The sequence below is a fragment of the Manacus candei genome, unplaced genomic scaffold, assembly GCF_025592945.1.
Source record: "Manacus candei isolate 608988 ecotype Guabito, Panama unplaced genomic scaffold, ASM2559294v1 h1tg000014l, whole genome shotgun sequence".
In the NCBI taxonomy this organism is placed as follows: domain Eukaryota; kingdom Metazoa; phylum Chordata; class Aves; order Passeriformes; family Pipridae; genus Manacus; species Manacus candei.
In genome coordinates this window covers 23,791,642-23,810,286 of record NW_026138062.1, presented here as the reverse complement: position 1 = coordinate 23,810,286, position 18,645 = coordinate 23,791,642, and positions in this window count along the sequence as shown.

Genomic DNA, 18,645 nt, shown 5'->3' with positions numbered 1-18,645 from the left:
TGCATTTAAAATTTAACAAATGTGATAGATGTCTCTTGGGGAGGAGCAGCTGGACCTCTGGATGTAAAAGCTGTGAGTAGTTATTGCCTGAACTAAATGACCTAGCATTCCTAGCTCAAAGGCTAGATTAGATTAAAAAATGATTTGTAGTCCAGTCACTACGAAGGGAAAGAAAACCACACTAATTGTGGGTTATGTGCGTATTCACATAATGTTTTCCTTTATTATTTTTCCTTGATTATCGCCTGGTCTAAGCAGGCTAGTCTGAGTATGGCTTCAAAAATCTGTTTAGTGTTTACTACAGAAAAAACTATTTGCTATTTATTTTGACCTGTGTCAAAAATATTTGAAGGAGTCTGCCCTTAACTGTCTACCTTAGACACAGCTCTAAACCAATTCACTGATCCAAAAGTTAGTTTCGTGGAGAAACACACTGAGGAGAAAAGTCAGAGGTGGGAAAAGTCTATTAAGATATCCTCCAGGTATTATATTCATGCATACACTAACTTGAGGGAAATGCCTGGAGCAGAAAATTGCACAGTATAGATTTATAAAGTTCCTGTGTGTAGCAGTAAATAGGCAGGATTTAAATTTAAAACAGATAAAAGGATATACTTTGTTGCACATGCATAATTAACCCAGAGAGCTCATTGCCCCAAAAATATCGCTGAGGCCTTAAAGATTAGCAGAATTTTAAAAAGGATTAAACATTTATATGGATAATGAGAGCATTTACATTTGCATAGAATTAGAATTATTTCTTGAAAGAAAAAGTTACAAACTATCTTATTTCAGGACATAAAACAAAAGGTAGTCATCAGCAATAGGAGGAAATTTCTCATCTCAGTAAAATTATTGCATAATTGTTCATTTCAGCTTCTTTATGAGTATGTCGTTCTAGTCACTGACAGTAACCAGATGCTGTACTACACACAAATATTGCTCTATCCAGAATAGCAATTACCAGGCTCCTACTGACTTATGTTAATGACCTCACAGGTACTATGCTTGAAAAAGAAGTGTTTTATCATTCAAATTTGTTCACAAGGAGATAAAGGTGGCATGCAGACATAGAAATGTTTTATAAAAAATTCCTATTTCTTTTGCAGGAGGGAATGCTTCTGGATAGATGTTTCAGGGAGTGTTTAATGAGTGAGTGGCATAGAAATAAAATTATTGGCGTGAACAAGTTAATGACCAATTAAGTACAAAACCAAAACTAAATTACTTGCATTGGTACCTAATTTAAAATTGTGATTGTAATCCAGGTAATGGAGCTCTGCTGGAAGTGTTCTTAGCACTCCCCTAACAAAAAAGTCATTACTGACTGGCCTGCTGCTTCATATAATTGCTGTGATAAGCCACCACAAATATAATTGGCTTTAACTAAAAAATATTTCATCATAAAGCAAGAACAACATTTATACTTTGATTTATGTATTTATAGCAACTTAAGGAAGAACATTAACACATTTAATATTCAGCCATTTTTACTGAGCCAAAAAGTGTAAAGAAAAGATCTTAAATGATCTTTAAGAAACAATTTAACGTTCCTTAAATTGTGTTCCTTTTGAACACTGAAGTGACTTAAATAAGCACATTTACTCTGTTAAAGACAAAAAGGGCTTCAGATTAATTTCTGTATTCTTTTGGCAAGTTTTGCTATTATAGTACAGTCTGAGAAGCTTTCTGGTCCCTAACAGACTCTGATGAATTGTGTATATTTCTTTCGTGGATATCCACTAACATTCTCTGTTCTCTTGCTTGTCTAGCTCAAACAAATAAGAATTTGTGGTAGCAATAAATATCTTAAAAATACAGAGTGTGAATATTCAATGGAAAACCATAAAACCAAAATTTCATTCTCTTGATTAAGAGCCTCCAATTCCCATTCCTCCGATGCTTGTTCTAACAAAGAAGTTTATCAATGGGAACTTTCATGGAAACACTCATTTTTAATTGAGTATTAAGCATATTCATGACAAGTTCATTTTAAAAATTATGTACACTGAAAACCTAATTAAAAAAAGCTGTAGTCAGCCAGTGAACATCAAATCATATAACACATGGCTTGTATGTCCAATGAAAGCTAATCAAGGGCATTTAAAAAAAATGACTATTGGCTACTACAATTAGCAATTTAGCAAGACACTTTTGTGCATCTCTATTTCTGTGTTGTCATACAAACACAGATACTAAAAAATATTCTCCTTGCCATTCCAATTGCAAATTGTACAGACTAGTTGGAGCATTTGGATCTCAGAGCCTCAAAATTTCAAATAAACAAACAAATAAATAAATTCATGCATAAATAGCTAAACGTGGGTGGGTGGGTGGTGGCAGAAATCTTGCAAAACTATTTGCTGTCATTTATCTGGCCCTGGTTTTATTCTTCATAGGAATAAACCTACTGCAGAAATTGAAGCAAGTAGAAGATAAACTAAGGTTAATAAAGAAACATATATCATGATGCTTTGTTTGTTTCGGTCGACACTTTCATTACTAATATTCATGGGGTTTTTTGACAGGGAAATTACTGCAATTCTATTAATTTTTAAAGTTTTGCTGTACTGTTTTGTTTAAGTAAAAATTTAAAAAATTGCTTTTTCCTAAACATCCTTTAAAAAAACATCCTTTCTGATACTATTTTGAAGCAGAAACTCAGATATCTTAGATATGTTTTGTAGATAATAGTTATCAATGTCGGCTTAGGGTTTTTAATAAAACTTTATAGAATTTTTTACTAGGAACTCATAGAATTCTTCGTAATAACCTGAAAGGTACATCTGGCTTAGCAATTCAGCCCACTTTTGCAAGCCCTTTGGAGCATGTTGACCTTTGAGTATGAAAGAAGTTCCAGTGACACTAATGGATTTTGAATCAAACCATAAAAAAAAAAACAACATCCAGAGTAGCAACTGTCATCAACAGAGTACTGCATCTGTTCATTTTCTATATCATTAGTAAAAGGGACAACCATTTCCAAAGGTTACAATGTCATTGTGAAGAAATTCAGGAGTCACTGATGGAACCTTATAAACAGTGTATCTTTAGAAACATTATATCATCCACTGAGTTAAAAAGTGGTCTGATGTATTGTTTCATCCCATACTACTGCTTGATATTTATGTTCTTTTTTTGGCCAGAGAAAAAGCAGAAGAAAGGGAATAAGTCTGATTAATTTAATATGTAAATATTGTAAATATTTATATTTAAAATATAAAAAATACTGAAGTTGGTCTCCTCTACTAAGCAGTAAAAACATAGTGGAAGAAAAGGTGTCCTATTCCCTTGGGAAGGAATATAGAAATTTTTATGTTAGAACATCTGTGTTTGAAATTCCAATTTTCTTTTACTATTTATATGTTTTCTTTAGAAACAATAACATTTTCATAAGGCAAGCAATTGCTGTTCTACTGAAATATTGTACTGGGTTTGGGTGGAGTGGAATCGGTTTTCTTCACTGCAGCCCATTTGATGTGTCTTCAATTTGTGCCTAAGACAGTGTTGATAACAGACTAGTGTTTTAGCTATTGCTCAGTACTGCTTGAACAGTGTCAGGGTGTGTTGGTTTGACCTTGGGAGGCCACCAGGTGCCCATGAAAGCTACTCTATCGCTCTCTATCCATTGAAAACATGGGCAAAAAATAAGACAAAAACCTCGTGTGTTGAGATAAGGACAGGGCAAATCACTAGGAACTTACTGGTTAACACTGCTGGCAAAACAGACATCTTGGGGAAATTATTCTAATTTATTATGCATTAAATCAGAGTAAAATAATGAAGAATAAAAACAAATCTTAAAACACCTTCCCCCTACCCCTCCCTTCTCCTGATAGAGATAGGGGAGGTAGAGCTCTCCTGATCTCCCGATCTCCCCTGGATGGCACAAGGTGACAAGAAATGGGACTTGTGGTCAGTTCACTATGTGTTGTCTCTTCTTCCTCCTCCTGTTTTTCTCTCTTCCCTTGCTCCTGTGTAGTGTCCCTCCCGCGAGAGAAAGTCATTAACAAACTTTTCCAATGTGGATCCTTCCCATGGACTGCTGCTCTTCATGAACTGCTCCAGCATGAGTCCTTTCCACAGGGTCCAGTCTTTCAGGAATGGGCTTCTCCAGGGTGAGTCCCCCATTGGGTCACACATCCTGCCAGAAAATCTGCTCTTGCATGGGCTCCACTTCATGGGCAGCCATTCCTGACTGGAGCCTGCCCCAGCATGGGCCCTTCACAAGCTGCAGCTTCCTTCGGTGTTTATCTACCTGCTCTTGCCTGGGGTTCTTCATGGGCTGCATGTGGATATCTTCTTCACTGTGGACTTCCAGGGGCTGCAGGGGAATGACCTGCCTCATGTGATCTTCTGTATGGACTGTAGGAGGGTGTCTGCTCTGGGGCCTGGAGCACCTTCTCCCCTCCTTCTTCACTGACCTTGATGTCTGCAGTTGTTTCTCTAACGTACTCTAATTCCTCTTTACTAGCTGCTGTTTGTGAGATACTGGATCCAAATCTCACTGAATTATTGATATGGGTCAGAACCAACTCACTGTGAGTGTGTGTTGGAAAGGGCTGGCCTTGGACCTGCTGAGGGCACAGGGCAGAGCTGAAGGCAAGGCCTGCTGCCCACGCAGAGCACACGGCAGAGCTGCAGGTCCTGCAGCCGGGCTGTCAGTCGAGGCAGAGCTGCCTGGTAGCCCACCCACACCACACCCCTGGAGCCTGTGACTGGCTACAGCACAACTCACTCTGGCCTGGAAGGCACTGACTGGATATCCTGCCTGGGAGGGAAAACTGAACTGTATAAATACAGGTGACTCTGTGGGAGTTTCTTCATCTTCTCTCCTGCAACCTGAACCATGTGAACCATCAGATCTTGTTGATAATTATTTTTCCTTTCCTCTCTCTCCTTCTCTCTTTTTTTCTCTCTTTCTTTATTCTTTTAATCTGTTTTCTTCTCTTACTCTTTTTTTTTTTCCTTCTCTTTTGGGTAACTTAAAACCAATGAGTTGTGTTTTACTAAAGCTGTTATATTGATTGTTTTTAGTGCATGTTTTCTGTGAAATGGGTCAGTGCTGGGTGTTTCAGTGAAATGCTTTTTCTTGGTTGTATTTTACTCCTGAAAAACCTCTTGCCAAAATATCTTATTGTTCTCACTAAATTAAAATAATTTCTCTTAGAGAAGAGTGTGTGACTCTTTCTCTGAATGCTAATTTGAGGTTATAATGAACCAAAAGGCTTTTAAAAAGTCTTAAATAAAAATGTAACCGCTCTGGGCACTTATGGCTTAAATCTGGAGTGTAACACTTGTGCAGCAGCTATGCCTTTTTACAGCTCTTTACCCCTTTGTAAATGTATTTTCCCTGGAATGCCACCACCATACTTGGCTCAGCCTTCATCAGCAGTGGGTCCATTTTGGAGCAGCTGGAAGTGGCTCAATCCAATATGGGGGCTGCTTGAAATGTTTTCTCACAAAAATCACTCCTGAGCCCACCCACTACCCAAACCTTGCCACAAAAAGCGAATACACAGGACTTTTTCTTACTCTCCCTCTCAGTAAAGTAGACTGGAGTTGACCAAGAAAATGGGTGGGGACGTAGTTAGGTTGGTTGTCTCACATGCAAAGTGATATTCCATCATCTAATGCCATATTCAGCAATAGAAACTGTAGTAGATAAAGAGAATTTGGGGGTTTTGTCTTCCATGATGGCTGTGGGTCAGACACTAGCTGGGCATTGGTCCGTTTGTGGGAGGTGGTAAATGGTTCCCTTTTGCATTTCTTTTCTCTTTCTTTGACTTGTTAAAGTATGTCCACCTTGACCCATGAGTTTTATTGCTCTCTATTCTCTCTCTCATCCCATTGGAGGAAAAGGGACAGGGAAGGAGTAAGTGACCATATGAGTTCTTAGCTGCTGGGCAGGATATACCCAGCACAGGTTATGTATGCATAAAAACTTGTAGGCTGTTCTACGACATTGATAACTTCAGATCATTTAAGTTCATTAATATGCTGCTGACATTTCAGTAAGCTAATATCTGCTGGGTTACATGATGCCATATACTAGACACACAGAGCTGGAAGAGCACTGCCTGATACTATGAGAAGAAGACTGATCTCATTATCTAGCAGAACCATCATATTTAAGTAAATACTGCAGTTTTCTAAAGTAACTTTCAACAGACATAATGTGAGCAGATAATCTCACTACATTTCTCTATTTTGAATCAGAACCACTGAATTAATCTGTTCTTTAACTATTTACCCACTCTGTCTAACCTATTCAGATATAAAATTGTGACTCAAAAGGTAGTGACATAGTTGGAGTTTTGATCACTGCTTATCTATAAACAGCATCAGGGAAAAAAAAGTCAACAAAAATCAGCATCACCCAAAAAATCCTAACCTTTATTTTGTTGCTCAGATTTTAAACCAGGTTGAACTGTGGTGTTGTTTCCGTGTAGTACTCCACATATACAAATCCATAAAGAAATTTCAGTTTCATACTTCATTTAGGTACGCAGTATGTTCACCCACACAAATCCATGATCTCTAGAAATTGTTTCATGGATATCAATTCATTCTCCTAATGTTAGTCACTTCCCACAAAAAGCTACTACTGCCCTTATGAAATGTGTTATGAAAGAAAGAGGAAAGAATTCTGTATATACCAAGTCTGTATAATGCAAGTGCTCTGCCACTTAATATTGTTGTCTAGGGCCATAGAAATTTAGGAGCTCATTGTCCTCAATCTATTGTTACAGTATTTCTCAGTCCCCAGTGTGTTGTTTATTCTCTGCTTCATTAGAAATTAAAATAATTTAAGACTGTTCCTGACCTAGCTTTTGAGAGTTTTACTGGGACAATACTGCTGGCATAACAGAATGCCAGCAGAATGGAATGAGAAACAGGGATTGTACGATGAGAATAGGTCACGGGGAGTTGGACCCACTAGGAATTAGCAGATGTCCCTCTAACTGATGCATCCACTTAACACAATGAACAGTGCAGAAGACTCAATAATAATAAGAAAGGGAATCTTGATTTACAATGTTATGCTATTTTTGCTATCTTTCAAAAGGTGATTTTGGTTTTGTTTGCTAAATTTCAGCTCACTAATCAATTATTAGACATGCCTTTAACAGACCCAAGGTCAATGAAGGGTATCTACATCACAACAGATGAAACAAATGCTCTTCATTCAAACTAAGGGCTCTAGTCTTTATTTTCTGGGAAGAAAAATAAGGTACTAATGATTATGTTTTACAAAACTGAAGTAATTTGGAGAATGTTCTTCATGGTTTTGTGCGTGTGGGGTATGTTACCAAGAGGCTGATTACAGTTTTTGCTATTTAAAAATTTATTATTTTGCTATTTAAAGTGTTCCAGCACTTGCATGAATTTGAACAATTTAGATATTGCTCTAAATTATGATTCTTGGCTGTGATTCCCCAGGGAATCACACTCTAGCTGGGAATTACCCAAACAAGTCTCGCTCGTCTCCAGCTTTTAAACAACCTAATCACATCACACAACAGGAAAGTATATGTATGTTATCCTAAAGAAAAAAAAACCTCTTAGAAATGGGTTCTGATGTGCAAAATTCCCTTGTTTTCAGTAAAATTACAATAACTGATGACAGTAGAAAATCTGGTCCCAAAAATTCAGCAGCACTGAAAGTTTTCAATTTGATTAAATTATGCAATCACTTATATAATAAATATGTATTATGTGTCTGATCTATGCAATTTCGATGATTCATTTTGTGGTGTGTTTGTAGGATTATATTTTTCTTCTTTGAATATGACACAAATCTTAAACCACCACAAATATATATTTTCTCCTTAACTTTCATTCAAGTTGATTCTAGCAGAAATCTTTCCAGCATTTTTAAAGGATCAAAGCAATACTGGTACAAAAGTCCTCCTTGAAGTACCTTCAAAAAATAGGATTCCCTCCCCACTGCCACCCTCTCCTATTCTCTCCTCTCCATTCTCAGGTTTAAAACATCAGGCTTGGTGATATTGAGCAGTCTTGTTTTTCTCTCTCTTTTTCTAGACTTATAGGAAGATCAATGTGTTATTTTCCCTGAATACAAATTGCTATTAGAAATATTTTTACTAAGATTGAAAAAGTTCTGCATATTGCTCCAGAATTGTAGTTTCCACAACAGTTGCCTGGAGTATTTACAGTTTATTTATCTTTGCCCCTGCATTGTCTAAGGGCCTTGTATTGTTTCAGTATCCATGAACTCATAGTTATCCATTGTCCTTCTTATCCCCCACAGAGCACAGAGTCTGTGGAATGTTAAATCTCTCATTTTTAAAAGCAATTCAGAGAAAACAATTTTTCTTCCCCATTATGCACCTCCACACTTCCAAAATCAAAGCCTTTCATCATCAAAACAATCTAAGGGTCTGCCTCCTGATATGGATAGATTGAAATCCAATATTAGTGGGTAGTCTTTGGTGGAGTATGTGTTTAGACTCTTGGCTTTGTTACTTTATTTCACATTTTAAAGCACCATGACACATCCTGTGTGAATAGCACTGTAAAAATACTTCTGTCGATCTAAAACCAGCATTAGGCTCCATGGGTGCCAAACTATGGTAACACATGGAGCTTTCACAGTTCAGTACTCAGTCACATTTTTGTAAGGGAGAGTTCTAAATGATGCAGTTACCAGCTCCCTGAAAAGTGACTGGTTGCCAAAAAAAGCCCTCCTATTAAAGAAACACATATGGTCATGAAATATTTTCCAGTTTTTAAACTTGTCTAGTGATAATTCAAATTCACAAGCTTGAACCATGTAAAAATTGTCTGCTCCTTTTTTTAGGAATGTGTACTTCTTATGGCATTCTTTATTTATATTATGTTTCCCATTTCAGATAAGATGAAGTTCATATTAGCTTAAACAAAGGATAAGATTAAAGAATCAATATATATCCTTCCTTCTGCATTCTTTTTCCCAAAGTAGTAATGTATTCTTGTTGTACTGGTACAATCCTTTCTACTAAACAAGTTTTTGTATTCACTTATATGCTCTTCATAGCAGGCAATTCCTTCCTTCTCCTTTTCTTAGCTTTTATACCTGAGCTGATGTCATATGGTGTGGAGTATCACTTTGGTTAGTATGGATCAGCTGGCCTGGTTGTGTCCCTTCCGAGGATCTTGCCCTTGATTGGAAGAGGGGAGAAATGCTGAGACAGTGCTGATATTTTGTCAGCACTGCTCAGCAGTAGCCAAAACACTGGTGTGTTATCAACATCTTTCTAGCTAACAATGCAAAGCACAGCACTGTGGGGGTTGCTATGGGGAAACAAACTCCATCTCAGTCAGATACAATACAAAAATGTAAGTGCAAAATCATTCTCTGTATTTTCACACCTCCTAAAGGTATCCGTTGTTATGCTTATTAAGTTATGAACACAAGTATTGCCATACATATATTCATCTTTCCATACCATTGAATTTTTTGAAACAGCTGCATATTCCTCGTGTGTGTATCAGCTTTTCTGTAAATCTTTAAGTAAAGCTTTAGCAAACACATCCTCACAGTCTATTCCAATCACTTGTTAAGCTTGATGAGACAATCGCTGGTGTTACTTCTGCCAGTTATCTTTGAAAACTGTTTGATCAGTCAGTTGAAACTGCTAAAAAGATGCGGAATTTAAAACGACACATAGGTAGAGCCTGTTTTCATAGGAATATATATTTTTTAATGCAGAAAAAATTTAGGTATCTGGTAATTCAGATATCAAATAAAGCAATTTATTTTCACCTGAGATGTAATTTTTTGAACTGAAGAATCAACAACTTTAATCTGAAAGGCCAAGGTTAGAAGGCAGTAATTTATTTTTGTTCCCCAGTGAATTGATTTGATAGTTTAGAGAAACTATTTTTGAACAGATGGGTAAGGGTAGAAAGCATTTGTACCTTTTATGCAGGAATCATGACTATGCATTTGGGCGTCGTGTGCACTGGCGTAATCCATAGATGTCTTTAACTGTAATTTAAACAACTAAATTTGAATAAACTTACTTTTTTTTTTTTTTTTTTGCTCTGCAAGGAAACAATTACTTTTAGGGCTGGTCCTTTCCAGTTTAAGATTGATTTTTGAGATAAGGTAGATAAATCACTTTCAGATGCTTGTATTTCTTGTTATTGATTACAAAGGGAAGTGATTGCCTCAGACTTAGGAGTCTGATTGTCAGATACAGTAAGTCAGTTGAAATGAATTCTATGCAAAGATAAGAAATTCAAGATTTTTTTATTCCAAAAATCTAACCAACTTATCCTTATGTGGCAAAACCAAATTCTTGTCTTACCATATTTTTGTTGCAGTTCTACACACTTATTAGGTGTGTAGTCTAAATGATAGACTGGGCTAATTTTCCATCAGTAAGGGGATATTGTGTGAAATGCAGGCATTATTTCTCCATATATTATTTTTCTTTTCCATCTTCATAACAGATTTTAACTGTCTTTAGAATGAAATTCCAAAACAGCGTATCTTTATAGTATTTGAACAAAGAAAAGGATTGTAATAAGACTGAAAATGAGAACTGTTCCCAATATGGTTTGTATGGTTTGTCTTTTAGGGTTCTAGATGTGTAGTACACTTTGAAAAGTCTGTAATTCCCCCAAAATAAAGAGAATTTTTAATATTTGAGTTTTAAGTTATGTCAAGGGTTCCCAGAGTAAAAGAGTGGATATACAGTCTCAGTAAATTAATTAAAGTTCCTTTAGGAAAATGATCTACATATCTCCAGAGAGATATTTTGATATTTTTAATACAAACTCATCCTGCAATTTTAAAATAAGAAACTCCAGCTTGATGTTAATTTAAAATTAAATAACATATTTTGAGAGTGAATACTTTGCTGGAAACAATGTTCAGTGACAAAATGCATGACTACGTTTGTCGTATGTTAACCTGCAAACTCCTCACGAGACGTTCTCCTATCATTAAAGGAGAAATTAACAAGTCAGTAATTCGCATTCTGAACTTCATTAGCACACAGCTCACCAACAATCTACCTCAGTATCTGCAGGTCAGGAGACAGCCGCTGTAGAACAATATCTTCTTTTTATGATGGTTTTAAGTGAAAATATATGCATCTTTGCAATAACATTCACCTCTCTATTTACATACACAAGGTTATTTCCCAAGGCTATTTTCGTCTGGTCAGAAAGCACAGATTTGTCTTTTGTAGAGGCAGAAAACAAAAAAAACATTATTGGAGAAACTCCTGGGAGAAATACAGACAGAAGGAAGGAAAAAATGAAAAGGAAAAAGAAGAAGAAAAAAAGAAAAGAAAAAGAAAAAGAAAAAGAAAAAGAAAAAGAAAAAGAAAAAGAAAAAGAAAAAGAAAAAGAAAAAGAAAAAGAAAAAGAAAAAGAAAAAGAAAAAGAAAAAGAAAAAGAAAAAGAAAAAGGAAAAGGAAAAGAAAAAGAAAAAGAAAAAGAAAAAGAAAAAGAAAAAGAAAAAGAAAAAGAAAAAGAAAAAGAAAAAGAAAAAGAAAAAGAAAAAAAAAAGAAAAAGAAAAAGGTTGAGATCAAGGTTGAGGAAGAGGAAGAGGAAGAAGAAAGATAAAGAAAAACAGATTATACAGTGTCTTGTAGTGTTTTGATTAGAGATTGAATTGTTTTTCCTTTGCTGATAGTCATGAAAGAAGAATTTAAATATTGTATTATTTAATTATGTTTTTCAGATTCAAACTTTTTTTCTCGTTTAATTTATTTCTATTAATGAAGTCCATATGTCTTAGTTTACTTTGGCTGAACACCTGGTGTCCACTGAGACTTCACCCAAACACCCCAGAGGGAAAAGGAGGAGGGATGGGGGGAAAGGAAAAAAAACTTGCAAAACTGAGGTTGCTGAGAAAGACAGTTTTATATTTACACAGAGAAGAAAAAGGGAACTATGAGCACTATACACACAGGGAAAACTAACAATAAAGACTACTTCCCCACAAAAGGTGTTTTCCTCCTCCAAAGAACAGCCATCTATCCTGTGCAACTGTCCTGGAAGAGAAGCATAAACTATTTCCTCCTCCCTCTCTTATATCTGAGCTGACATAACATGGTATGGAATACCTTACTGGTCAAGATACATCAGATGACTTATTCTAGGTCACCTCCCAGAAAAAGAAGTATTTTTTAGCTAGCAAACCGATTACACCATACAAAGTAAACTTTGGCAATTAATTGAGCACATATTCTACACTGAACTTCCAAAGATTGGCATGGCTGTGTGGTGATATTCAGTACAATGAAATTTTAGTCATGAGAATTTGAGGTAGTTTTGAGGAGTGGTTGCTTAGTTTGTTTACATTTTTTACTGTTTGATAGTGGGGTTTAGCGTAATTCTTATTCTAGAAGAAAACTGTTCTATTTGCACTGAATAAGAACAGGGAAGTTGGGTTTCTAATTTCTTAATAAGGACATAATTCTCAGAAGACAGGTGTAGCCATATATAATGTAGAAATCAAATAACAGGTAAGACCCATTGAGAAGTATAAGATTTGTCTCATGGTAGTTTTAATAAAACTTGTAAATATTTATATTTATTTCAGATGAGAAAAAGGGAGAAAGATCTGTCACTAAAACCAGTATGTAGAAAAATACAACTGCAAATTCCATCATTAAGTCTCTGTCTGTGTTAATAAATAAGATAGTCCAGGGACTCTTTGGACCTCAGGCTAATTAGCCTGTTTGAGAAAACAAAATAGTAGTTTTCTTTACAGCTAATCTCTCTTCCTAAATAGACAAGATGTGTTCAAACTGCTATAGGGAACAATCCTTGGCTCAGGCTTTGACTGAGAGAAAGTTGTTGATCTTAACAATGACATGTTAGGGACTGTGTTAGCAATTTTGTAGTATAGGTGACTGCTTGCCAGTGATCAGGCCCTTACCATGTTGTATTAGATTAACTATTACAAGAGTATTTCAAAATCACAGATTACTTGGCTCACAGTACTTGGAGTGGATTAATATCCAAAGCAATATCTATCTATAAGGCTGAATAGGATAGGTCTAGACCTATGTAAGTTTGGATCCTGTCAAAGTTGACAAGTCTACTAGGGCACTTACATGCAAATCTATTTTATCTATATTTCAATTAAAGTTATGAGTGCATTTACCCTATTCCTTTATGCAGACATAAGGAACTTTTCTTTTTTCTCCTGAGGGCAGTGTAAACGTACCTGGGCTAAACAATGTTTTGAAGTCTAAGTTTGTTTAAAATCTAAGCCAGCTCTTTCATTAATTGTTGTGCCTCACCGTAACTAAAGCAAATAGGACAAATTTGGTCCCTGGCAGTCTTTTTAATTCCTGGACCTTGCAGGATTCTAACAGTTAAATGGTTCATAAACCTACTTCAGATTAATAGCGTAGAAGAAAAAAAACATTGAAAGAGGATGTAATTGTAATTGTGTATGTTGCGTTGTAGCTACTCTATGTGGTTTCCACTCTATTAAGTCTCTTCATATGCTTCAGAAATTCTTCTCATTTCTTAAAACTAGTCAGGGGGCAACTCTGACACAAATGAAGACACCTGTTCTGCTTCAGTCCAGTTTTCCTAGAGGGCATCTAGAAAAGAACTCTCCAAATTTGGATGGGGACATCTGGTCTTCCTTTTTCTCCTCCAAGAACAAGGGGATTTGCTGGCTCTACAGAAGGAGAAATCCCCATCACAATCATTAAACCAAGGTAGGAATTACTTGAATGTATTTGCATCATGGGCTGGCTGAGGCATATGACTAGGGGACAAGACAAGGTGTTCAGGCTGCTACAGTGCAGCCTGTGTAGCCAGAGTGGCGTATCACCACCTGGTCCTGTGCCCCAGCAAAGTTGTGAGAGTTGGAGGGGGAGTGATCACATGATTACTGCAGTGCAAGGGAACTCATGTAATTTATAAAACTGCATACATCTGTGATTAAATGCTCTGGATTCCAAGTCTACTTAGTTGCCACACTGTCATTTGGTCCTGAACTGTGACAGATGTGGCAGCGGTGTATAACTAACTACTCTTTTCAGCAGTGCTTTGTGATGCTGCAGCAGAGCATAGCTATAAATCTCTTACCACTTTCCAATTTCACTCATTGTTAAAGTTTTTGACTTTAGCTACAGATTAAAAACAAATCATTATGTTCATGACATGACTGTCTTGTCTGAAGAGTTGGTGGAGCTGAATGGCCATTTTAGTCTCTTCCACCCTTTGGTAAAAATTTATTCTAGTGCACTGAACTTTCTCAGATAAGCAGTGGCTTGAATTGGGATCTCTCCAAAGACAAATGTCAGAAATAAAACTCTCAGAGCGCTATGCAAACACATCTAAAGTCACAGACAAATTGAACTCGCTTGCCTGAAGTCAGACAAGGTGAATCCATCTCAGTATTCTTTGCTTAGATGCCTCAGCTGGTTGCCTAAGAGCAAATGGAAGAAACTTGGAACCTGATATTAATGAACCTCTTTATTTCAAAAAAGTTATTTTCAATAACCTACTGATATCAAGACATTCTCTCATCACAGATCTTTCATCTTCCTATGTCTCTGTTGTAAATTTGGAACAGACAATCATACAACTCTGACAAGGAATCCCAAGTTTCTGTTAGGAATGCAGAGTTTAGGTGAGACCATGAGTTGGGCCAAAATCAGCAGAGCCCATGTCTGGGCTGGGCTGGGCAGGGCAGGGCAGGACTGGAGTCTGGCACTACTACAGCATCACTGAAGAATGGACACATGGACCTGAGCTGAACTGAAATGGGGCTCCTGGGCCAATGGGCAGGGGTTGTGAAGAGGCCTGGGGGGAGCACAGGACTAGGCAGCACAAGTGAGGCACATTATAACATTGAGACGGGGCCTTGACAATTTTCATTAATGAAAGTTTTATGTGCAGAGCAAATATGGAATTATAGACATTTAGAGAAACCTTAAACTGTTTCAATGTGGAATCTTAGAATCATAGAATCATTAAAGCTGGAAAAGACCTCTAAGAGCATTGAGATAACTTGGCCCAGCCCAACACTAAACCATGTCCCTAAGCACCAAATCTGCAAGCATTACATCATGATTGCACTGATTTTTTCTTATGCTTGAGTTTTCCCAAGTGTATTTTATCATCTCATTCTGTAATAGTTCAATGAAAGAACTTACATGTGTGATGTTTTGTCTCTTGATACAGCTGCTTAAAAGTTGCTCTTTGAACAGCTTCCAACTCATAGCTTCAGTGATGGGACAGAGTACTTAGCAGCTTCATCTGTAGCAAGAATTTTTTTATTTTTGTCAGGAATGACAGGACAGTAAGTACTGGAAGAGTTTGGTTTGGATTTCTTTGGGTTTTGGGGTTTTTTTTGATTGTGGGTTTTTGGTTTTAGGTTTGGTTGTTGGTTTTTTTTTTTTCTGATTGTTTTTGCTACTTTTACTATTTTTCCATAGCAGTTCATTCATTGGCATTCATGCTCCTGTTAATGCTTCAGCAGATCTCAGAAGCACGCTTTGTAGTGCCATAGCTGTCAAATGAAGGTTGGTACTTCAGTGGAAACACATGAGAAACGTACAACCTAGAGATGAATTTCACAACACTGAAATAGTTAAGCACTGATTGTAATAGCATGCCAATACAAAGTATAAATGGCTCACAGATTTCTGCTGAGTGCCTACTTATCAAGGAAGTCTGTCGGTAGAGGTAAGGATATTTGTGCCCACAGAACCTCTACTTTCCAATTTAATTCTATTGATTAATAGGTTTATCTACTTCCTTATTACCTGTAGGCATCAGATAATGTGAATTTAAAAAACAGAGAGGAGTGGAAGTCTGTAGCCACATCCACATATTGTGCTCTTTATTGTATCTTCAAGGAAGACTACGTGGCAGAGTCAACACAGGAAGCAGCACTCCACCAGAGAAACTCTAGGAGTAATTGTGCTTGAAGTAAGAATAATTCCTTCTGTAACTTTGAAGACTAGAGAGGAAATGTGGATATCATGCCCTATTTCCTGAAAATTATCATTTTAGTCTTTACCCAACAAGCTTTTAAATCTGACACAGGCAGAGTAGGTTGATACAGCTATCACTTTGCAGAAACCAGTGACAATTCCAAGGCACACTTGGAATTTAGAAATCTCTTGCTCAAGAAAAAAGCAAATACTCACATTTTACCTGATCTTCATTTGATGAAACTAAATATTTAGGAAAAAAACTTTCTCTTTCACAGTCAAAGCCAGGGCATTTGTACCCAAAAATTTTAAAGGAAGCACAAAACTAAATAATCTCTGTCTGTAAATGACACATCAGGTGTTCCATAATGTCATCTGCTTTAAAATTAGATCTTTTAATTTCTTTTTGAAGCTAAATGAACCACAGAAAATAATTCAGTTGAAAACACATCAAAATCAAATACGGAATGGATTTTGCCTGCAAGCAGCACACAGCTCATTCCATATTCTGAATTTTTTCCCCAAAAGAAACTAGTTACCATTATATTCTATAACCATGACAACGGTCTTGCTGTTCTTTTTGATTTATTAATTTCCTTGATTATGTTAAAATGTGTTAGAAGTTAATCCATGTTGTAACTGAGTACCAAATCTTTCCCATCCCATTGCTACGATAGCCAAGGTTTTAAGACATTATACTAGGTGCATAGATTTCTCATCTATACGACAAATAGGTAAGAAAATGTGAATTCTGAACTATGTCTTACGGTGTTGAAAAGTTGCAGCTTCAGACACTACTGAGAATTTTTAATAACAGTTACTATACATTAGTATCTTAAAGATTTTTAAGACTTCCAAGAATGTTTGGTTATGGAAGAAGAACCCCAGACAAATAGAAAACTCTTCACCCATTAAAATAGTTGTGGCATTTGACCTTCACTTGAACAGTAAATCTGTAGTCATTTAGGAAATTCAAGACCCTTTCTGGTACAATTCCAGCCTCTCTAAAATGGAATCTGATATACGGCTGATGAATGGCACTCTGGTGGTGCTTATTTCTCTTTTTTGACTATAAAAGGGCAACTGATGGTGACTTTGACAGCAAACTTTAGACCTCTACAGTGGGTTTAATTCAACCCAAGGAAATTTACCCTTTTACCAATGAGACGCACAGTCATGGCTTTGCCACATTCGTCCTTTTTGGCAAAACAACCTAGACTTCAATCATGAAATGAGACAAGCAATCAGGTATCCCAACCCCCATTTTACACATTGTAGGTAATATAACACTGACAATAGGAAAAGGTAGTGTTAAAATGGAGCAATAGAGTTGCTCTGTATTCCTCCTGTGTATTGGTTTTGAGATTTGCGACCACACAAAGAAAAAAAATATATGAAATATCTTTTACTATTAATGAAAGCATTCACTTGAGAAGGAAGCAATTGTCTGCTCTAGGTAGAGCTAAAGCATTTACATTAAACATTCACTGTATAAAGTCCTAATAGACATTACAGTAAGCTGTCTGCGTTAAGATACTCGTACTATAGCCTTTAATGTTCATTTTTAATTTTGTGGTAATTTTTCTTGAACGTCTGTATTTTTCTAACATCCCATTTAAAAATCTGGACTTCAACACTGTGAAGTATCCTAGCATATGTCTCAGAGCATTGATTTCCAGTATAAAATATTGTTGTTTGTTATGAGTTACACAGGAAGTAAGTATAGGCATCTTCCTAGTTAAACCCAATCAAACATTTCCACTTTCTGATACTACCTTCTACGTCCTGCAGTATAATTAAATATGCCACTGACTACCTGGTCTTTCTTGGACTTCCCAAACAAACTGCTCTTTGAATTATCTCTGCCAAATTTCTTCTCCAATGCCATAATTGCTTCAGCATTGCTGATTTACGCATATGCCATTTGGCACTCAGCAAGACTATCAGAATTTCCAATGTATTGGGTGCCCTCTATTCTCCACTTGGCTCCCCCTCCTCAAATTATACTATGTTCCCTTTTATTGTCTTACAACCACAATCCGAAAGGAACTGACATGAGAGAGAAAAGAGAGAAAATAGGATAAAGAATCTCATTATGTTGTGTACAAGTCTGCTCCTCTTCATCTCTCTTTTCAGGCTTCCTATCCTCTTTGGTCAAGTCTCTTATGTCTGTGTTTTCCGTTTTATGTGTCTTGCTTACTTTATTACTTTAATAATCATGGGTTTCTTTCAGTGTATTTTCCTCAAATAATACAGTATTTTCAGTTTTCAGATGGGCATAAATAAAAGACCAGTTTAAATATTTGAAGCTCTTGATGTTCTCTTCCAAGTGAGGAATATATGTAATCCAGGTAAGCATAGACTCATTTATTAGGCTTTCACACCTGCCAAAGGCAGTTATGTATATAAGCCTCCCTGTTTGAAACTTTTAATCTTTCTTATATATTAACATGTGGTCTCAGTTGTGGCAATACCAGTTAAGAGAGGATATCTTTTAGTATCCCTGGCAAAGATACAGGGTCAATGATTTCTTATGTCCTGGTAAGACACACACTCATGTTCACAAACAGAACTTTTATTATTAGAATCAAAGGCTAACTGTCTCATAGTTTAGTTTTAAGATAAGCACAATAAGCAGCCCTTCAAATGGAAGGAACTCCATGAATAATGGCTTGTCATCTAAGCAGGAGCCAATAGTTATGTACTCAGGAATGA